At 48.5% G+C, this 22213-nt stretch overlaps 1 protein-coding gene across 1 annotated transcript in view; it reads left to right on the plus strand.

Annotated features, from left to right (window-relative positions):
• PCDH19 (protocadherin 19) overlaps nt 1–22213 on the plus strand; it is a 59250-nt gene that overhangs the window by 30215 nt on the left and 6822 nt on the right. The window lies entirely within an intron of this gene.

The raw sequence follows: 22213 nt of genomic DNA on the forward strand, positions 1-22213 counted from the left end.
CCAGTGAAGTGAGCACTTGGCATTGGCCTCTGTTCACAGGCAGAAATCCCAGCTGAGCTTCTGCCCGGCACTGAGGGAGTGCTGGAGTTGGGATTGGGGAATCAGAGGTGCTGTGCTGTGCCCAGGGCTGGTCCCTGCCTGCCTCCCCTCCAGAGCACCGATGGTGTGTGCCCTTCCCAGAGCTCCTTCCCAGCTCCAGAGCTCTCAGGCAACCTTCCCAAAGGTCAGCAGAGCATGTAGGAAATTAGTCAGGCATCCCACAAGGGATTAGCCCTGGCCAGTGTATGAGGGTTTGAATCTTTTCTCCTGCATTGGTGGCAGCTTTCAGCTCTTACCGTCCCCATATGCAGGGCTGAAGTCCTGCTCTGAAATCAGACTGGTATTAGCTGGGGGAAGGAAGTCAGAAGAGTTCAACTGAGCCCAAGTGTCGTTTGTACTGGGGCATGAATGTCGCTTTTAATGTCTGAGGGATGCAAACATCCTATGCAAACATCCTGTCTTTTTCAATTAAGGAGCCTGAGTGCAGTTTGGTGCTCGGGCACGGGGGAGCCTCGGGGCACTTGGCTATATCTTGAGATAAGCTGTAGCTGAGGCTCAACTGGAAGCCCCACTGCTAAAAGACTTAAGGATATGAAAACAAAATGCTGTGATTATGAACTGGTCTTCAGCTGTTTAATTCAATTCATGGTAAACATCATTAAAAGCCTTTGTTGTGCTGTCATAAAAGAGTCAAACGGGGGAGAGAGAGTTCTTGCCATCTGCGCCACCGAGTGTGGGATTTTTCTGGAGAGAATCTGATGGCTGTATTAATTCTCGATAGAGTCTGCTAAATGGTCGTAGTTAACCCTGTAAGACTCCACGAGGAGGGGAACACAGAGGTCACCTACACATTCCACGCTGCCAGCCACACTAATTGGAGAGGGATGGCATCCGCAGCGATAATGTATTTCCAGACAACCCTACTGTGGCCAAAGATGAAAAAAATTAAACATTTATATAACTGTACAGTGGCAGTTTAATTCTCTGCGGACCAGCACCGTGTCAGAGAATGCAGGCTGATAGCTATCATTTATTATTCTTCTATTACAAAGAAATGCTTTTTCATTTCGATCAGGAGAGGGTTTCCTCAGATACATTTGTAGTAAGGGATGTCTGTAGAAGCAAAAACGTTCATAATTGATTCCCATCCCGGTGAATGGTCTGAGCAACATCTGTTAATTTTTTGTCACATTTCTTCAGCAAAAAACCCAATCTCGGTGGACTGCAGGAAGGGTTTTACAGGGATTACATTTCTGATAAGTCTGCGTGCTGGCTCTGATAACAATGCAAATAAGTTAAAGACGCCGAGTTGGAGGCAGAGCTCATCAGAGGAGTCAGGAAAGTAAATATGGTTCAGTCCATTGTACATGAGCTCCTCACTGTGTGTAAAATACACCCCAAAAATCAGCTGTATTTCCAGAAATGTTCTGTCTGCTGGTCCTGCAGTGGCCAAGGGGCTTGGTGCTCCTCGGTCTGGTTTATTTTTGGGAGGAAAGCAGCCTGCCAGTGCTGCACCTGCAGGCAGGTGTGCCACAACCAGCACTCTTGTCCTGTGGGACCCCCACTGTCCTGTGTGGAAGAGTTTGGGGTAACTCTGGGAGGTTATCAGGGTGCTGGTGGAGCTATGAGAGGAGCAGCACAAGCAGGGAAGGGAAGTGAGTGGTCACAGAAGCTGAAAAAAGGTTAAAGAGAATTTTGGCTGAGCTGATTTGTCAAAGAGGAATCGCAGAAAATAATCAGGAAAATCAAGAAGCTGAGATGATGGTGATAACAGCAGTTCCCACATGATTAAAGTGATGGTTTTGGTTTGGCAGTTTTTACCTGATTTGAGGGTAGAAAGGCAGGGTGGGGAGGAAACACAAGAAATTGAATGGCAAGGATGTGCAGGACTGTTGGGTGACTACTGCTCCAAACACACAGTCCTTGTGTGGAGAGCAGCCTGGCAGCTCGTGTACCCATGCTTTGCTTTCCCTTGCTGTCCCTGCCCAAACTGCATTCCCAGGGAAATGGGGGAGTTGTTGTTGGAATTTGCTCGTTGATGGTAACAATCTCCTGGCATGGTTCCCCCATGGCCAGGTTCTGCTGGGCATGGAGCTCAGCTTGAGACACCACGAGCCCTTCATGAGTGGCCAGCTCTCAGACTGTGTCCCAGTGATTTGTGAGTCTTTATCTGCTCAGTGGATAGCCCTGGTTCAGCCAAGGCAGACACTGGTTGGCAGAAATGCTTTTAGCTGGGTGGTAGAGGATGACCCCTGTGTGGTGGCTCAGGGTGGTCAGTGTGGACCTTCTGGCCAGCCTTTGCCTCCTGAGATGCTGCATTTCCTGCAGAGGGAGGTAGGCTTGGATGGCTCCAAGTTCCTTTGTCTTCTTAAACCAGTGGCACCAGTGGTCAGTGGAGCTGTTGGTGTTTCTCTTTCCTGGTGCCACTCTTGGGTGGGAGTGACACCAGCTGCCAGTCCTGCTGGCAGGAGCCCTTTCTCCTCCTTTGGGAATGACCCAGATTCCCAGAAAAATGGCAAACCACAGCACGGAGAGTGTTGAGCTTTAGTGGGTAGCAGCAGGTCATCAGAAATACTGCCTGGAGCTCAGCCACACTGCGTATTTTGGGAGCAGGACTTCTGCCCAGTCCCTCTTTACCTCAGGATCTTAATTATTGATTATAAATTCATCTGATGAAAAGATGGCTTTAATTGCTCTAATATGTAGCCAATTTGGAGTTCATTATAGCCCAGGATTGTTTTCCTTCCCTTGCTAATTACCACCAAATGGGCTGCAGAGGGAGGCGGGCACTGGTGCTGTTCCACCTTCCCCGCTTGCCTGGCTGCTGTGTCATTGTTTGTTTATTTGTGGAGCTGCTCAGCGCTGCTGGAAGTTTGTATGTGCAAACTCTCTACCTAACCACGTCCTCGGCTCAGCTTCCAGAAGGATTTCTTTGAGAGAGAGGTGTTTCTGAGCAGCTGCTGGATCTCAGCGATGCTTTGGGATGGCTGGAGAAGCCTGCTGGAGGATGGGGTTAAATCCTGGGGTGCCTTGGCCTATTTCACTGCAAGTGAAATTGGAATTTCTGCATATCCTGACTGGAAGTACAGCCCTGGAGGAAGCCCTGGTTTCCAGGAGGAGCTGAAGTGTGTGGTGCTGGTGTGGGATGGTGACATTTGTGGGATGGTGACATTTGTGGGAGCTCGCAGCTCCTGACACCTGTTCCTCCCAGCAGCACGGGGAGATCTCAGCAGGAAATGTTTTCCAGCACTGCACACTGTGGTGCTGGTGTTCCCTGGAAATGGCAGCGTGGACCAGATGTTTCACAGGGTAATTGAAAATTCCATTTTATCAGAAAGCGTTTGCTGTCAAAAAGTTTTATCTTTACTTCAACAAAGAGGTTGATTAGATCCCTCAGGACCTGAATTAGCATCTTTGAGGCTAGATACTCTGTTTTGTGATTCAGGTAGTTATTCCTCCCTTGGTTTTGCTCATACTGGTACTTTTTTTCTTTAAATCCCTTTGCCCTCTCCCAACTGTAGTGTTTGTGCAGGTTTGGCTTGTTTTCTTTGTGTGGATGTGCACAAGCACCTAGATCTGCTTAAATGTATTCTAGTGCCTTTTTCACCTTGCCTTGAGCAAGAGCCATTCTCGTACTCTGTAAGTCATAGGAGCTCTTGCCAGCATAGAAATCAGAAAGGAAATATTTCAAATAGAAGTTTTTAATGGTAGGAGCAACAGATTTCACACTTCTCTTAATTCCCAGTGCTGGCCAGTATTTTAGCCATCAATTATAGAAATCATTGGTCCAATGAAGCAGTGATTCACTGTTTAGATAAAAATAAAAATAGAAAATACAAAAATAATAAGCACACACTAATCACAAAACGGCAGTGTTAGAAATAGTCACCACAGCCATAAAATAGTGAGAAAGCTTTAAAATCAAAATGAGAAGGTTTTAAGCAATATCAGTAATGGATCTCTACAGAGAATTGCTTCTAAAAGCATCACTTCCACTTTTCTGGTGCCAGATCATCAGTAAAGGTTCACGTGAAATGTCATCTGGAAAGACCTGATCCCACATACATTTCCACATCTGTGTAACTTTACTCACAGGGGAGATTTAATTGTGTCTGAGTCCCATAAACTCCAGCAAGATGAAAGGTTCTTTGAATAGAAATGGGTTATATTTAAATAGTTGTGTTAAGTCTTCTTTATACTATCACACGGCATAGAAATAAGATTTGGATGTAAAGGAGAAATGGGCCCGTGATACTGAAACTTTTCTTGCTGGTTGCATCCCACATTATTCAGAGGTATCATCATTTAGGGGATCAGGTTTTATCTGGAATATTCCAACTGGTTCTTATGCTCATCTCCATAGTATCTGGGTGTATTTCAGTAGTGAATTGAGAACATGACTAATGGTATTAACTGGAGGCAAACACAGGTATTAGAAACTGTTGATTTTTTGTAAGCTGATTTCCAGCAGTCGTTCTACCTACAATCCCCTTTCACTCTGCAGAAAAACCTTCCTGTAGAGCTGCATGCACATAAAGACCTAAGTGACATATTCTGGGGCTTTGGAGGCTGCATTTCTCTAGAAGTTTCCACAAATTAATAAAAGTACCTACTCCATGTATTCATATGTGCAGCACAAGACACAAAGTGTAACATCCATATGTGAGTGACAGCACGTCCCTTGAGGTGGATAAATGCTGTAAGCTTTCTTTACAGGGCAGTGTCAATTATTTCAGCTCCTCTGATTTCTGTATTTATCACTGCTGTGGCAAAGCAGCCTCAGTGAGCTCCGTGGTGCTCCTGCAGTGGCCAGCCTGGAGGGAGCAATCAGCTCCTCACAGTGCTTGGCAAGCCCCGAGAAGGATTTTTCTGACGAGTGGGTGAGCTGGTCTTTGGGAAGGGGAGTTGATTGTCTCACGGTTCCCATACTTGTAAATGATTGTGTGGTGAGCAGCTAAGTCAGCTCTGCGTGGAGGTTACTGAGGCTTCTGTGTGTGCTCTCTCCATCCTCCCCAAGCTCCTGCTGGCATGTCCTGGCTGGGATTGTGGAGGGACACAATCTCTTCTGTGAGACCATCGAGTGTAGCTCAGCTCCTTCTTCAGGGGGTGATGTGGCAGGCAGAGCTGGGCAGAGGGACAGGTAGCCCCACTTCTGAGCTCCCTCCAGCTCCAGGCTGCAGCAGGGCAGGGCAGTGGCCACATCTTTCATCCAGCAGCTTTAATCCATGCGTGGATTTGCTGCTTGTGCTGCTCTCCCTTGGTTTCTCAGTGACTCTGAGCACAGCTTGGAGAAGTCCTTGCTGGAAAGTGATGGAGGGCAGGGGTGACAGTGAAGTCATCTCCGTAGCAGTGAGTGAAGCCAATCCCTCTTTGCAACAGCAGAACTAAATAACAAACAGATGTGCAACCTCCTTTGTTTGCAAGGAGGCATTGTCCTATATCCCACATTCCTGGCACTCTTCCTTCAGTTTTAGGTTCCTTCGAAGATAGTTCTTGCAGAGTCTTCATCACTGAAGTTACTCCATTCAGGGTCGTGGGAGTTATGACCTTTAGATCCTCAAGTTTTTTCCCCCCCTAAGCACAGAGAACACTCACCAGATGTGAACATTTTGGCAACTTGGAGAGGAAAATTAAAACTTGAATCCATGCCCTGTTGTGTAGGTTTGTAATGGATGAATGATCAGCCCAGAAATTTGGAGAGTTTCTACTGTTTTATTGTACTTTTTAATGAGATTTTGTCAAAGTCAGTCATTGCTTACCCATATTTTTGCTGGGTGACTGGAGAGCAATTTATGGGAGATATGAAGAAGAAGTATTTCAGATTAGAGAATTTCAGCTTCTATTTCTGCTTGGTTTTGTTAACTGTTCCTAAACCCCTGCCCAAGGAGAAGATTTGCAGGGAAGATCTTTGTCTCAGGGTTCAGCTGAGGATGGGATTGTTCTAACCCTGGCTCTTCCAAAGCCTCTTTTTCCAGAGCCCCTACCCAATACTTGGATTTTAAGATATTTTAAGATATTTTAAGATAAATAAACAGTTCAGGCAAGCTTGCAGCTTCCTTTTGCCTTATAAACAAGTCAAAAAAGGCTCATGTGGCCTCTTTTCCCCCTTTGACAGTAACTTCTAAGGAAACCTTTAACACTTTCCTTCTCACAGCAGTTAAGACTGGCAAAGTGGTCAAGGTAATGGCCATCAGATTTAACAGTAGGGAAGGTATATGAATAAAACCAAACCTTCTGCTAACACAGCAAGCCAGCACTTCCCAATCTCCTCCTGTAATCAATCTACATCGTTAATGACTCTGAAAACAGACTGAACTGCTGGGGCTGGCACTGGGAAACTTGCATTACAAACTAACCATCTCTTATTAACCTTTCGGTGTTTCCTTCACAACACTAATTAGAGCCAAATAAAACTACTGTTTGTGAAAACTCTTAAGTTAAAATATAATTTTCAGAGAAAATATGGTAAACTCCAGAGCTCCTGTTTGCTTGGCCTTTCTTTTTAATTATGATGGAGGATGACTGTTACTTGTTTAACAGAGGCTTACATGATTAATGCTGCAATGTTACTGTAATTAAAACAGCAAAAAAAGATGTGATTGGGGCCCGTATAATTTACAGACATCTCGGCATTCTGGTGGCAGAGTTGCTCTAAGTGTTGCAAAGAGGAATCATAAAAATTTATTCTAATTAAAATTGCCAGATTGACTAAACAACAGGTGACTTATGTAACTTGAGCGACTTGCACTCGGGGTGAGAAATCATCTGAAATCAGTGAATTATACAAAGCTGCCTATTATTCTGCTAAATGGGAAAGTGTGTGCTTGCCATGGCAACCCGCATCAGTTTTGCAGCCTCTGGAAAATACAGGGCCCTTTATTAAAGGAATAATCAGCACGAGCAGAGCAGTGACCCCCAGCCCTGCCCTGCTACCTGGGGGGGGTTCAGGTGTGAGCCAGCACCTCCAGAGGGGCTGCCACCAGCTGGGTGCCTGTTGTTTTTCCCTCCAAAACGTGGTGCAATCACATTTCTCCGTGTGATAACGATAAATCATTTGGACCTCTGTTAATTAGGCTGCAGAGAGCTGCAGGGCAGGGGCTGTGTCTCCCCTGGGTGCAGGGGAAGGAGCCCACCCCTCTCCAAAATATGGGGATGTGGGTGAGTCTGAGCTGCTCCAGTTCCTGCAGATATCTGCTGAAGGGAGACACACCACTGGGTTTGTATGTAGGTTGTTTTACTAAATGATCTATGTAATAATATATAAGTCAAAACTCTGTAATAATTGGCACCAAACAGCAAAGAGAACTCGCAGCTTTTATCTGTCTTGAGGGAAGTGCTGCCACTCAAAACTCCTGAGTGCTATATTTTATTTCTCTTACAGCACATATGAATGTAAGACTAGATAGTTTTAAATGGGTCACAGAATTATTAAGAAGTTTGGCAGCCTTTCCTCCCAGTGCAGGCAGGTACGTGGGGAGTGGGTGGGCTGGGGAGCAGCAGCATGGGCTGTGCCAGGCTCTGGCTGGCTCTGTGCTGCCTTTGCACAGTCATTTCCCCTTCCATCCTGCTTTTAACCCCTGTGTCTGTTTGCAAAATAAGTTCTTTATAGCAGTTCTTTATATTATTACAGATCTGTGTTAGTCACGATGTGTATAATCATGGTACACATAATGTGGCCCCTATTTTTGCTGAATATCTGTAATGGTAGTGATCAGTTTCCTTACTCTCAGCATTAGCTCTCTTAGTGTTTTTTTTTTCAGCAGAAACCCCTTTTTGTTCCATTTTCCTTATTGCATTTCACCCTTTTTCAAGTGTGAAGAACGACTTGCCTTGTAACTGGCTTCACTGGCTACCAGCACGTTGTGTTTCATTGCCAGCGTTCCACAGCTGGCTGGCAGGTGACAGGGGGTCACTGCTGTGTCACCTCACCTTTGGGCAGTGACACCCACCCCTGGGGCAGGCTGGAGGTCTGGGTGTCACAAACAGGGGGACACTGGGAGTGGGGAATGACTGCTTGTGGTGGAACCAGAGCTTTATCCCAAAGAAATCCTGGGTTAGCATCAGTCCCTGCAAGAAAAAGAGTATAAATTGAACCACAGGGAAAAAAAAAAAAAAAAGGAAAAAAGAGATGAAAAGCCCGCTCTCTGAATGGAAGCAATAGGAAATGAAAATTGCTGAGATACACTGTCATGTGGGTAGTGGTGCTACCAACCTTGTGCTGCAGTAATTACCTCTATGCATGCAATTTGTGCTCAGCTACGACTGATTTCCCACATCATCCGGTGCCCAGGCTGCATTCAATCAGTCCCAGCTGGAGAAAGCTCTCTTGGATGGTTGGGTGATATTATTCCCACACAGACACTCACCTTGCACCCCGGGGAAGCAGCACAGAGCTGCTGTGGGCACAGGGACACAGGGTGCCACCTCCTGTGGGGTGCTGAGGACCTGCAGCTGGTGGGGGTGAAAGGCAAGGAGCTTGTGGAGCAAGGAGCAGTTTTTGTGCTTGTTCCTGCACTGTTTTATGTGAAAAATGAAAGAGCGAAGAGCGTCGGTTGGAAATTTCTGTGAGAAGCCAAGGGAGAGGTGGGTGTCCTCATCTCCTGCAAACCAAAATAGGTGGAGCACTTGATTTCCTCTGGCTGCTTTGGAAGTGTTGGCTTCAGTGAGGAGATGAGGCAGAGAAGGAGCTGGTGCAGGCTCAGTGCTTGGGCTCGTTCCCTGTCAGCTCCTTCAGGTGCCAAAGCTCCCAGAACAGGTGAGGAGCCTCGGGATTTGCCCCGGGAGAGAAACTGTCTAACTCACCTACCTGTGATCCTGGATTAGGCACAGCTTGATGAGAAGTTATAAAGGGACAGCTCTTGTGTGGGAAGAGGAATTTGGCGAGAAACCTGAAGTTAAAACTGTGCATGGTAGTAATTCAGGAACTGCCAGAGAAAGTGTTTTGTGGGAGCAGTAGCTGCATTATTGGAGGATATAAATACCTCTGAGGAGGTCAGGCACACTCAGGTGTGTCCTGGAAGGTTACTGTGTGTATACTGGACTTTGATTTGTTTCTTACTCTCTGTGTTTACAAATCCATCATCATCATCATAGAATGGTTTGAAGGTTGGAAGGGACTTTAAGGATCATCTACTTTCACCCCCCTACAATGGGCAGGGACACCTTCCACTATCCCATGTGTCTCAGAGCCCCATCCAGCCTGGCCTTGGACACTTCCAGGAGTGAGGCACCCTCAGCTTTTCTGGGCACCCTGTGCCAGGGTCTCACCACCCTCACAGTAAAGAATTAATTCCCAATGTCTTATGTAACCTGTGAGTCTAAAGCTATTCCCTCTTGCCCTATCACTCCACACCCTTGTCAGAAGTCCCTTCCAGCTCTCCTGTAGCCCCTTTATTTGCTATTAGTGCCACTGACACTGGTGCTCAGCAGCACATTTCAGAGGGGGCTGCGTGTGCAGGGTGTCCCTCTGTGTGTCCTGTGGCAGGGAGCCACCCCTGGAGCCCAGCAATGCTCACGGCGTGACTTCCATGTCCTGCATCTCTTCTGACAGGCCGTGCTTTTGCAGCTCTCTCTGGTGAGTTTTGGTCCCTCACATGCATTGATTTACAGACCTTTCCTGTGCACTGCAGCTTTTCTCGATGACAGCCCATGAAGCACATGATAACTCAGCAGCCTAAATTATTCAGGCAAATTGAATGTGTTTGGCTTGTTCCAAACTTTTGTTTCCTTTCAGGGCTGTCAGGAGCACAGGTAGCCCTGATGCTTGTACTGCAACTCATTCAAGTGCCAAGGAGACACAAACAACTCGAGAAGAACCCATGTTTTACCTCGTTTGTCACTTACTTCCACCTTGTCGTGTTTTTTCTGGGCACTTCTGTGTCTCATCAAAATGTTTACCTATGGATTGCTCCCCTCTGGTACACTGCTGGGTTTTGGGAATTCTCTGCATCATGTGGTGGAAAAGCCCCTGTAAAATTAAAAAAAAAATAAATCTGTGTCTGTTCCACCCTTTAGCAGAAGTTTATTCACTCATGCAAATATTTTGACCCATTAGTCATCACTGTAGGATCTAGAAACCTCATCTTAATGAAGACAAGTAATTAAAATTAACAATTCTACCTGCAATTCCCTCATTGCCTGACCTCTGCTTTGTCTTCCTCCATTGTTACTAGGTGGGTATTTTAAATTAATTCACTGTAGAAATCCACACAAGCCCTTCTTTGGGCAGCCTTGCCTTGCAGGGACCACAGAGCTATGGCAAGCAGATGGAGAGGAGATGCCTTGTCAGTGCAAACATTTCCCCTGGCGTTCTGGACACTGTTCAGGAGCTTCTGGGTATAGGTGAGCAAATTGGCTTTCACCCTGCAAACACGTGTCTGGAGATTTAGGACCTCACTCAAAGCCTTTTGAATGCACCAGGATTCTTTCAGCTGAGACCACTGGGCTTGAAATAGGACCCAGGAGAGATGGCATCCTCAGGGGACGTGCTCTGAACCTTGCTGGAGACATTGGTCATCTAAGCCTGAGCTCAGAAATGAACTGAGGGAAGAGATCTCTGCTGCTCCCTAATTCAGTGAACAAGACAGAGCCTTGGGAGATGGAGGTTTGCCTTGGAAAATTCCAGCTGCAAATGAGATGCATGATTTTAGGAATTAGAATAATTACCCCCTGGAACAGGTTCCCAAGGGATGTGATATATTCTGTATCACTTAGAGTCTTTAAATCACATTTGCATGTTTTTCGGATAAGCGTGCCTAGTCACTCAGAGTGAAGGGCTGTGCTTGAGGAGCTCGGTGTGACAGGGCTGAGCATCCTGGGCTGAGCAGGGAGCAGAGCAGGGATCACTGTGGTCCTGCAGGGAGCAGAGCAGGGATCACTGTGGTCCTGCAGGGGCTGAGCATCCTGGGCTGAGCAGGGAGCAGATCAGGGATCACTGTGGTCCTGCAGGGGCTGAGCATCCTGGGCTGAGCAGGGAGCAGATCAGGGATCACTGTGGTCCTGCAGGGAGCAGATCAGGGATCACTGTGGTCCTGCAGGGGCTGAGCATCCTGGGCTGAGCAGGGAGCAGAGCAGGGATCCCCACGGTCCTGCATGGGATTTGCAGGGAGCAGAGCAGGGATCATCGTGGTCCTGCATGGGCTGAGCCCTGCACATCCCTGGGGCTCTGGGGTTTGGCACGTCCTGGAGAAGAGCTCACCACTGTCCTTTGGCCAGGGCTGTGCAGGAATGTGCAGAACTGAGCAAGTAAGGCTGAGGATGATTCAGGAGCCAACTCCCCCAGCCAAAATCTGCCTTCTCTTTCCAAACACACGCAGTCCCTTCCTCTGAATCAGATGTCCCCAGGCGCTGAGCAATCCTGGCTGTATCAGTGTTTCCAGGACCTTCCCTCCCACCACTCCCTGAGTGATGAGAATATTTTTGAAGATCTCATTTCCTGGCCTTTCCCTTTCATCTCTCAAAACATCAAGTAAATGAACAGCCCTTTAGTTTTTAGTTACTGCTCTGCACCCAGTGAGCTATCAGAGGCTGTTGACAATGACTTTTCTCTTTTCCATGCTCCTGCCTGCAGGATTTGGGGAGATAATTCATTTGGTCCTGGTGCTTTGTCAACTTTCAGCAGTTGTAATTGCCTAATGATCAGTGCTGATGCTGCTGTTAAGCCTGTTAAAACTTTGTCCTGCTGAACAGCCAGGCTGTGCCTGTCTCATCATGTTGTGCCTGCTGTGCTGGCTGGGGCTGCCTTTGATGCTCCCACCCGGGCCCCCTCTTTGGTTGCTGCTTCCCACCCACCTCAGGCTCTGCCGAGGGGATGGATGGATGCAGCAGGGTGCTACCCACGCTAAGGAACTGCACCTGCAGTTACAAATAGCTGAAGAATAATCCCGCAGAGAGCCAGATGCTTTCCAGCATGAATCCCCTCTGTCCTGTGCCTGCCCCAAGGAGCCTGGAGCTGTTGCTGAAGGTGCTCTGGTGTCTGTGCCCTGCTGGGCTGGGTGAGAGCAGCTCTCTGGAGGAGGCTCTCACTGGTAGGGCACAGCTATTTAGCAACCTGCTGCCGTTTCTGCTTTTCCATCTCTCTTGTGCCTTTTCCACCCTCGTTATAATTTTTTTTTAGGGCTCTAATTGGCCACATTTCACACTACCCCCTCTTTTGCTGCTCATCCGAGGTGCCCAACTGGCTGGTGCCATCCCTCGAAGCCCCTGTCGCTCATCCTTGCCTCTTCCAAGGCTGGTTTTTAATGGCACACACTGAACATTAGTGCATTACCATCCCTTTTCCAAGAACAGTCTCCATCCACTCTTCTCTCGTCCCCCAGTGCCTCATCCAATTTAATTAATTATACTTAGTATATTACGCATCCTGTCAAAGTTTTTCCTTTCCGAGGTTTAATGGTTTTTTAATTCTAATGCATGCTGCATGTGTAAGTGTTTCAGCAGTGGCAGGGAGGCAGCAGCACATCCGTGTGCTGCAGACAGCCAGGGTGGGTCCCTGTGGAGAGGCTCCAGCAGAATTGCTGCAGGACTGAGCTGCCTCCTTCCCTCTGCATCCTCCTGCTTGTGCTCAGGGGGAGGACCGGGGTAATTCCAGGCTGGGTTTGGGGTGAAGCCACTGCTCGTGGTGAGCAGGAGCCTGGCTGGTGGCTCAGCCCCGTCCTCTCTGTGGCTGCAGCCCCGTGCTGAACTCCAGCGTTGTGAACTTGACTCTTCTCCTCGTGCTAACTCTGAAAGCACCGGTTCCATCAGTCATTCCAGCCTTGCTGCATCCCTCTGAAGAAGGGCAGTGTTGAGGATGTGGTGGGGACTAGACTAACCAGGTACCTCTGGCTCTTTATTTCCCAGTGACACTTAAAAGGTTTGGTCAGGAAAGTGGTTCAGGAGGAATGACTTTGTGGGGTCTTACACTGACTAGCTTTGGGTATTTCCAGATAAAACCTGCTCAGACTAAGAGGGCTGTGGGTTGGTGGTTGTTTTTTTTCCTGCCTGTCAGTGTTGCAAAGTGCTTAGGTTTTGAAAATCCAGCTGGGCTCTGTCTGTCTGTAACACCATCACTGGGAGTAACGATGCTGTGGTGCAATTTTAGCTGACAGCCCTGTGAACTGGGGCCAGGAGCCAACACAATCCAGCCTGACCTCGGGGCAGTGCTGCAGGAATGTGCCTCGGGAAACCAGAAATCCTGAGAGGCTGTGCTGGCAGCAGCTGGGGCAGAGCTGGAGCAGCCCATCCTGGGGAGCAGGAGCCTCCCACCTCTGCACTGCAGCCACGGCAAGGGGTGTGTGGGACCATCCCAGCGGGGTGTGCAGCCCCCAGGCAGGACTCAGAGCCACTGCCCAGGTGGCCACGGGCTGGCAGCAGCTTGGCTGGGAGGGCTGGGGCTGTGGAGCCGACTGCTTTCGTGCAGTGCTTGTGCAAGTCAGGAAAATGCTTTTTGTTTTCCATTCCTGGTGTTCAGCAGTCTCCCTGTGGCTCTGCAGTTGACAGCCCCGGACATACTCCAAGGCTCGTTCTCCATCTCACCCCCATGGTTGTGGGGCCAGCAGAATGGGATGGGGTGGGACAGGATGGGACCCCAACTGGTTTGCTGGAATTGAGCTTGTCCATGACTCACAGGTAAAGTCATTTCCCCAAGCTTATAATGAGGTTTTAGATTTAACTCTTGACTTTATAGTAGTTTTACATGCATGTTTATCTGCCCTCTGGATTAACGAAGGTAAACTTAATTGCCAGAATGAAGTTTTATCTAATTAAATGGATCGGATTCTCAGACTTTGGCAATTCTATCATCTCTTCTGTTGGCCCTGGGGCCAGTGTAACCCACAGCTGGCATTTCCCTGGCATTGCCATTATCCCTCGTTGGTGTGGAGCTGGAGCCTGCTTTGAGCCCTCCCTGCAGCTCCGTGCACAGAGAACAGGAGTGTCCCTGTGAGCACTCTTGGGTGCTGGACAGTGTAGAGCAGCTTTTGTCCCTGTGGCTGTCCCAGGTCCCTGTGGGACTTTTGATGCATCCACCCCCCATGGCAAACATCTGATCGTGGTGCATCCCTGTACTGCAGAGTGAAGATGCACCAGCATGCAAAAACCCCTGTGGTCATCTGAAAAAGACTTAAAGTAGAGCACCAGGGAGGGGATAATGCTGAGCTCCAGGGTGGAGGCATGAGAGGTCAATGTCATGATGAGAGATGGCCAGCAACCAACATTTCAGCTTTTTAAGAAAAGGCATAAAATTCCCCAGCTCTCTCTTGATGATGGGGAACGCCCCATTGTGCTGGGAAGCCTTCCAGCTCCCTCCACTCTTCAGAGCTGCACACTTTTAGGAAGTACAAAGAGCTTCTCATAATGTTTTGCCTTGTGGGTACGTCTATGATTAATTCCGTGCAAGCATTACTGGTGCAATAACAATACTGAAGGTCCTAAAACTGCAAAAGGAAACACATTTGGCTCCTACTTCATACACAATCACTTACACTTAAGCTATTGATAGTTGATTGGGATCTGTAGACTGCTGGGCTGGTGCCACTGGGTTTCTGAGTGCGTTCAATGGCTGGAACAGACAGCGAGGCTGTAGGTTTTGGCAAGCTGTAGGTCTCATTAGTCAGGCTGACTGTATCTGACACGAGAGATTCCCATCCACCAAGATGAAGCTCACTTCCCTAGGCTTTGGCTGACGTCCCAACAATATTTACATGAAGGACAACAGAGGATCAGTGTTAGATTAAGGCTGTGAGTTTCCAGTAGGCAGACAGTTAAATATTCTATTGAAATACTCTTTTGATTATTTAGATAATAATGAAGTTTATGCATGTCCTTGAGAAATCTGGGGAAAGGCAGTTGTTTTATGCTAAGCATGCAAAGATGTGTTTAATCTTGATAATAGGAGTAAATTATGTATCAGCGTTTATAACCTCAGCTCCTTTATTTCTCACTTGTTGTGTGGAGCCACCAGAAACCTCGCAGGGAAGGGGGGAGGGTGACAAGAGGAGGGGCAGGCAGCCTCCCCATGGCACCCTGGCCTCCACATCCCTGCAGGAACAGGATCAGGATGGGTTGCTCTGTTCTGTCCTGGCCAAGGGAGGTGCTGGTTGAAGTGAGACATTAACCATGAGCCCCCCGAGGAGAGGGCAGGGATGTGCTCTGACAGGCACTGGGTCAGGAGTTGGCCCAGTACAGGCATCCAGGAATTGCTTCTTATCTCCCCCAACTGTAATTTCTGCTTTGTTGGATTTTTATCAGAATCGTTGAGTTGCCGTTTTCTGACCGATGCCTGGTTTTGAATAGGACAGAGTAATAATTTGATTTATTGCTGCCGTTGGAATGTGGCTGCCTGGCTGGTCCTGCCTTGACAGAATATGTGAATTTGCTTCGTCTATGACAATAGCAGAGAACAGTAACCTTTGGATTAATTTGTTTTAGCACTAAAGCCCCGTTAAATGGAAGGCAGCTGGTGTCAGAGGCATAAACGGAGACAAAGTTTTGCTCCCAATTGTGGGAAATGTGTTTAAACAGACTAGAAATGCTTCCATCTCTGCAGGGTATAATATACTCAAATGGTTGCATTAACATGAAAAAAGTATAAGGAAGAGTGTATTTAGGACAATCCCTCTGTATCCAGTGCTAATGAAATTGAATTCCAGTAATGAAGTCAGGGGTTGCATTCTGCGCCCGTGCTGCCATCAGCATTAATGGGAGTGGTGCCCAGGAGTTGTGGAGCAGTAATGGATCAGGATGGACGAGCTCCATCAGAGCCCAGAGTGCTCTCCTCTCCCAGGGCTGGATCCCACATCCCAGACCAGTTAGGATGCTAATGAGCCCGGGATGGAAGCACGAGCAGTGGAGTTTCAGAGGTGAAATCCCTGCCTCTCAGGGGCCAGCACGAGCTCCATGGACCACTTAAGAAAAGGATTAATTGGAGTTTAAATGGTGTGTTCTGCCGGCCTTCTGAAAGGGAATTAATTTTTCCTTGTGAATGAGGTGGGGATTGGCCTGCGGTCCTGGATAAAGGGGAGCAGCCAGCATTAAATTGCATTCCAGCCCATAATACCCTCTGGGTCTGACTCTGCTGCAGTGCATGGCATACCCACACTCCAGCTCCTCCTGCTTCTGGTGATCACCTCCTTCCCACAGCCTGCTTCTCATCCCAAAGGCATCAGAGAAAATCCTCTGCATCAGGTCTGTGTGTCCCTCAGTCCTCATTCATAAAACAGGGACAGTTGTGCAGTAGAGAGGGAGTTATTTATTAATGGTAATGCAGAGGGGGAGAGGTGACTGGGCCAGCTTTTGGCTGGTGTAAATCAGTGAGAGTCCTCTCCTGACCATTCCTGAAGCATTGCCCATGAGCTGCATCCAGCCATGGGTCCTTAGCAGCAATTGCCCAATAAATTAATCTAAATCACAGCCCTTGTTTCATTAAAATAATTCCAGTGCTTTGTCCAAGTACCGTTGACCTTCTGTGTTGGGACAGACAATCCAGGATTAAAAATACAGCATTTTTAGCTAACATAAATCCCAAATAATGGTGAAAGAGAGGAAAAGAAAGGCTTCTTGTTGTGGTAAAGAGCATTTGTCACTGTCCCTGGTTATTAGTATCCTCTGAGCATTGTGCAGGGGAAGCCACACCAGGATTACATTGCTGCATTGACTGGAGATTTCTTATTAGGAAAGACGAGGAAGGCTCTGTAAAGCCCATAGGTCACAAATATAATACACTATTCCCCACCTCTTGTTTCCTGATATTATGCTATTAGAGGAGATAAGGGAGAGGTGCAGAGTCTTAATTTACAAGCGAATGATGAGCCATGGCTGGGGACTGTTTGTGTTTTGCTGGAGCTTATTATTTTATCTGGAGTGCAATGTGGTGGATCACTGCCCCCGAGCTGGAGCAGCCACTCCTGTTGGGGCTCCTCTGGTGTGCTGGGGGTGCTGGGTGCTGCACAGGGGCTGGGGGACAAGCCTTGCTCCTTCTGCATCCACCCCTGAGAAAATGAAGGTGCTGGAGTTGAAAAGAAACCCCCAAGTAGCTGGAAGAGAAGTGTTAAATAATGCAGTTGTGCATTGTCCATGAAAGATGGCTAACCATGAGTAAACATCCACAACAGTGTTTGATCCCTTCGTGTTTACTATTTATTCATATTTATTATTCATAAATTCTGTCACAAACGTTGGACCCGCACCCCAGTGAGACATTTGCATTTTATTTTAAGTTTGATCCCCCCCCCCCGCCCCTCAGTTTCATGAACTGAGATTTAATGATTTGCTTTTCCACACTGCTCCCGTGCTGGCTCTCCCTGGTTCTCCTCTTCTTGTTTCAGGAAGAGATTTCTAACATGGAAAAGTGATATTTGAATAGATTCCCCTAAGGCAATCAATTTACTTCTAATTTGTCTGGAACTAAGCTTTTCTTTGTTGCAATGAGAAAGGATTGAAACTGCTGTAAAATTTATTAGCTTCCAGGAAGATTTTGAAATGAATTTTTTAATGATCGTGCTGTTTGCTGTACCCAGGAGCAGTGTCATCGTGATTACAGTATAATCATTTGGTTGCTGAAGAAACACCGAAATGTGGAGCTGGAGCCAGGCTCCTGCACGAGGGGACCTGTGGCACCACCCAGGTGTGGGCACTGCCCAGGTATGGGCTCTGTCCAGATGTGGGCACCTCCCAGGTACAGGCACTGCCCAGGTGCTGGCACTGCCCAGGTACAGGCACTGCCCAGGTACAGGCACTGCCCAGGTACAGACAATGCCCAGGTACAGGCACTGCCCAGGTACAGACAATGCCCAGGTACAGGCAATGCCCAGGTACAGACAATGCCCAGGTACAGGCACTGCCCAGGTACAGGCACTGCCCAGGTACAGGCACTGCCCAGGTACAGACAATGCCCAGGTACAGGCACTGCCCAGGTACAGGCACTGCCCAGGTACAGGCAATGCCCAGGTACAGGCACTGCCCAGGTACAGGCAATGCCCAGGTACAGGCAATGCCCAGGTACAGACAATGCCCAGGTACAGGCAATGCCCAGGTACAGGTACTGCCCAGGTACAGACAATGCCCAGGTACAGGCTCTGCTCACTCACCCCCACCCCGTGCAGGTCCCTGCAGGCTGGGATTCTTCCAGTCTCTCTTTTTGTCTCCTTATTTTTTTTTTTCAAGCAACTCCTCCTCTCCTGTTCCTTGCTCCCCGTGTAACAGCACAAATGAGCTCTACTTACTCAGCTCAGCAAAGCTGCTCTGACATGGATTGGATTGAGCTGAGCTCCTGTTTGGAAATGGAAACTCCAGGGACTATTGTCATCGCCCAAATTGCACCTTAGATTGTATAACAGCACATGTCATCTGGCCATTTATCAGGAATATTGCATTCCCAGGCACTTGCACCTTGCTACAGTTTAACTTTGTCTCTTTGGCCAGCGCTGCAGTTCCACTGGAGATAATTCAATTGCTGTGAGAGCACCTCGAGCCCCTGCTCCGTGCTGCTGTGCTGCAGGTGTGGCTGTTGGACAGGAGACTGGAGGATTTGTACACCATGGACATTCCTGAATCCCTCCTGTAAGGAGGGAAGAGCCTGTGCTGTGTGGAGCTGCAGTGCCCACCACGTCTCCTCCTCCTGGGCTCTGGCTTTTGGGCATTGTCCTGGTTTCAGTTCACAGCCAGGCAGAAAACACCAATTTAGTGTCGTGGTTTTGGTTCACTAATTTGAAAATGTCCTGCTGTGAGATAGGATTAGGAGGAAGGCAGAACAGGCTCAACTTAGTCTCGCCTTTGTCAGGTACAAGAGAGACTGCCCAGGTCTTGGTAGGTAAAAATTTCAGGAAACCTTTACAAACCACCACAGGCATCCATCCTGTGTCCCTGCTCATCTGACCAAGAGCTTGCATGGTGGGATTGGGAAGTGCTGAGGCTCTTGGCTGGCTGGGGGATTTTTCTTTCTCCCACCAGGTCTTCCTGCAGCTGCTGCCTGGCTGAGACCCACAGCAGTTGCCTTTGTGCTGGCCTTCTGAGTTGCAAGTAGGGCTCTGATTTGAAATCTGGAGCTTAAAGTGGATTTTGCTTTACTTGTTGAGAAACATATTTATTCCAAAGGTGGCTGTGGATTTTATGCTATTTCATATTTGCTATGCAAGAGCTTATGTTTAGTAATGACATATTTTTTTCCTGCCAAGTCTGACTTCAGGATAACTGCTCACCTCTTGACGAAAAGGCTTCTGCCAGGATGTTTTGTACCTGGGCAGTGTTTTAAAAGTGACCCTGCCCTAAGGTGCTCTGAAACAAGGTTCTGGATTTGTGCTGGGTGAGGGCAATCTGGCTGAAATACAGATATTGCTACAGTGAGACCTGCACATCTGTGGTACAGCAGCTCCCATGTAGGGCACTTGGCCTCGGGTGAGCTGCCCAGCATCTCTGGGCCACCTGGGTGCCACCTGAGTGCCCCCATGGGTGTCCCCACAGCCTGACTGGCAGCAGAACCATCCCCTCAGTGTGTGCAGTGTCCTCAGCTCCTTAGAAAGCACAGTCCAGGTCACACCCTGGGCCATGGTGGTCTCCATCCCAGGGCTGTGGTGTTCTCAGCCCCCAGGCCATGGTGGTCTCCATCCCAGGGCTGTGGTGTTCTCAGTCCCCAGGCCATGGTGGTCTCCATCCCATGGTGTTTTGGCTGCCAGGCACTCACCATGTCGTGTGTGTGGTGGTTTTTACCTGAGCATCAAGAACATTTTGTCAGTGCAGACAGTAAGAGTTGTATTGACTAGGGCAGGTTTAGGGCTCTAAAACAATTTCCTGTTGTCCCATTTCTGATTGTTAAAGTGGTAAAGAACAAGCCAGAGCAATGCAGTAATGGGAGTGAGAACGTGAATGACCACCCTGGGTGCCATCGAGGCTGGGTGAGTCAGACTGAGCTGCAAAGGGCAGTGCCAGGAGCGTGCCCAGCAGCTCCCTGCCTTGCCTCTGCTTGGAGCAGGAGGAGGATGCAGGGATCAGCCCTGGGGGCACCCACTGGAGAGGCTCAGACCCTGCTGTGCCTGCCTTTGGATCTGGGAGAGCAGGGAATGATATTTCTGTGTACCAACACGCCTTGCTTGAGGCATAAAAATAGTATTTTATATCAACTACAGGGCTGAGACAGTGATGGGTGGGTGGGTAGCTGAAGGTCCCCGCTCTGCCACGGAGGAGAGGCTGCTGCAGGAGCTCTGTCCTTGTGTCTGCTGCCAGGTCAGGGCTGCTCTGGGCAGCCTAGACACATGTTGTGCCCGAGAGCAGGATGGTTTCTGGCTGCAGGGCATGAGATGTGTGCTGAGCACAGAAGGACAGTGACAATGTGCTGTGGAACTCCTGCTGTCTCAGGTCTGTGGATGGTGGTGGCTTGTGCCCCTCTCCCCGTCAGCCTCTTTGAGACTTGTGAATATTCCCTTCCTAATACAAAATATGGAAACAGTGTAAATTGATGTAATGCTTTTCAGCTCCTTTCCTCCCTGCATTTCAGCTGCTGCAGGTTCTGGACAAGCATCCTGATGTCCAAAGCTGATCCTGAGCCTGGCAGAGAGGCACCAGGCCAGTGCTCTTTAATGAACTGCTCTTAAAGCACAGGTGCCTTTCTAGGCTTTGAGGAATATCCCCTTGCAGCAATCAGGGAAGTCCTGCAATTGTTTTTAGCAGTAAAATGTGCCAGTTTGGAATAAATGGGTCAAGACAAGACAAAGCTGCCTGTGCTCCCTCTGGGGTGAGGTTTGCCTTGGCTGTGGCAGTCCCATGGATTCGGGGCTGAGCTGTGCTGCTGGACAGGGAAGGTGAGGAGCAGCAGCTCCCCTGTGCCTTCCCTGCTGGACCAGCCAGCCCAGCACACTCCCAGATCCAGCCTTTCATGTTTGTGGAGAGACTGAAGTGATGTGTGCTCCAGCAACACGCCCAAGGTCACACAGCACAATAAATCAGTGTCTGATCGGGGATGAGAAGCCAAGATATTTCTGTAGCCCCTCCAGCCATCACCAAGTCCTCTGCTATCACAGCCAGACTACACAACTTTGTACGCCTGTAGCACCCTTTTGAAGTTAAGCTGTGGATAAATAGGGAGACAGCAACATTTTCTGGGCAATTTTTCTTTTTTTTTTTCTTTCTATTTTGCTCAAGTACTTGAAATTAACAGAATCAAAGTATAAGATCATGGGCTTTTAGAGCTCGGTGCTTGTTGTTCTGTGGGTAGGGCTCAGGGCATCCTTCTCTCAAGCTGCTGTAAAGGCAGCTGCCAAAACCCAGACCTCCTCCCCTCCACCCAGCCCTGTGCTCCACATCACTGGGTTGCTGCTCTGATGTAGAGAAAAAGCTGATGTTTTACCCATATATTTTTCAATTAATTGTCTTCGTCTCCTTTTTTTTTTAAAGAAACCCCTTTCTTGGTGTGTTTTTTCTTTTTTTCCTTTTTTCTTTTTTTTTTTTTTTTTTTTTTGAGGTCTGCCTTTTACTCGTTTATTCTCTGTAAGTGTTAAGCTGCTCATATTTTGGTGCATTGTGTTATGTGCCGAGAATTTTTATCAGCCGCCCTAGTGCTCGCATGTGGTGGAAATACCAATGTGTGTGAGGAGCGGAGGTTATGCACACAGATGTACAGAGCATCAGAATGAATGGTCTGCAGAGGGATGGGGAGGAAACCCGGGCTGAGTCTGCACCTTGGCCGCCTTCAATCCATCAGAGCCAGCGTGGGCTCGTGTGGCTGATGGCATTAGAGCTTCCCTGCTGCTCCCAGGGCGTGCAGGCTATGGCAGGAAGGAGCCACACGTCTCTGCGTGGGGAAAGGTTGTGCTTTCTGCGGGCCAGCTGCAATTACAAGCTCTTATCAAATGAAGGAGAAGCCGAGACTGAAAAGCAGCCAGGATCCTGCGGTGTTCGGCAGGAGCCACGCTCGGGTGCTCAGCAAAGGCTGGCCATGGTGAAACTGCTGAATTTGATTTCCAGCTTTGCACTTGGCTGAGCCTGGCTGCTTCCCCGAGCCCTGGTTTGTCCGTCTGTGATGTGGGGGTGAAGCTGTGCAGTCCTCTGGGGTTGTCTGTCAGTGCAGGAATGCACGCAGACCCCAGGGAAGGAGGAGGAGGAGGGTTTGCACTCGCCTGGGAGCCCTTGGAAAGGGTTAAACCACCAGTCCATATTTCAGCACTGTAAAGTGGTGTTGGGACGACAGCCCCAAGTCGAGAGAAGG

Source organism: Sturnus vulgaris, chromosome 14 (genome assembly GCF_052056855.1).
Source record: "Sturnus vulgaris isolate bStuVul1 chromosome 14, bStuVul1.hap1, whole genome shotgun sequence".
In the NCBI taxonomy this organism is placed as follows: domain Eukaryota; kingdom Metazoa; phylum Chordata; class Aves; order Passeriformes; family Sturnidae; genus Sturnus; species Sturnus vulgaris.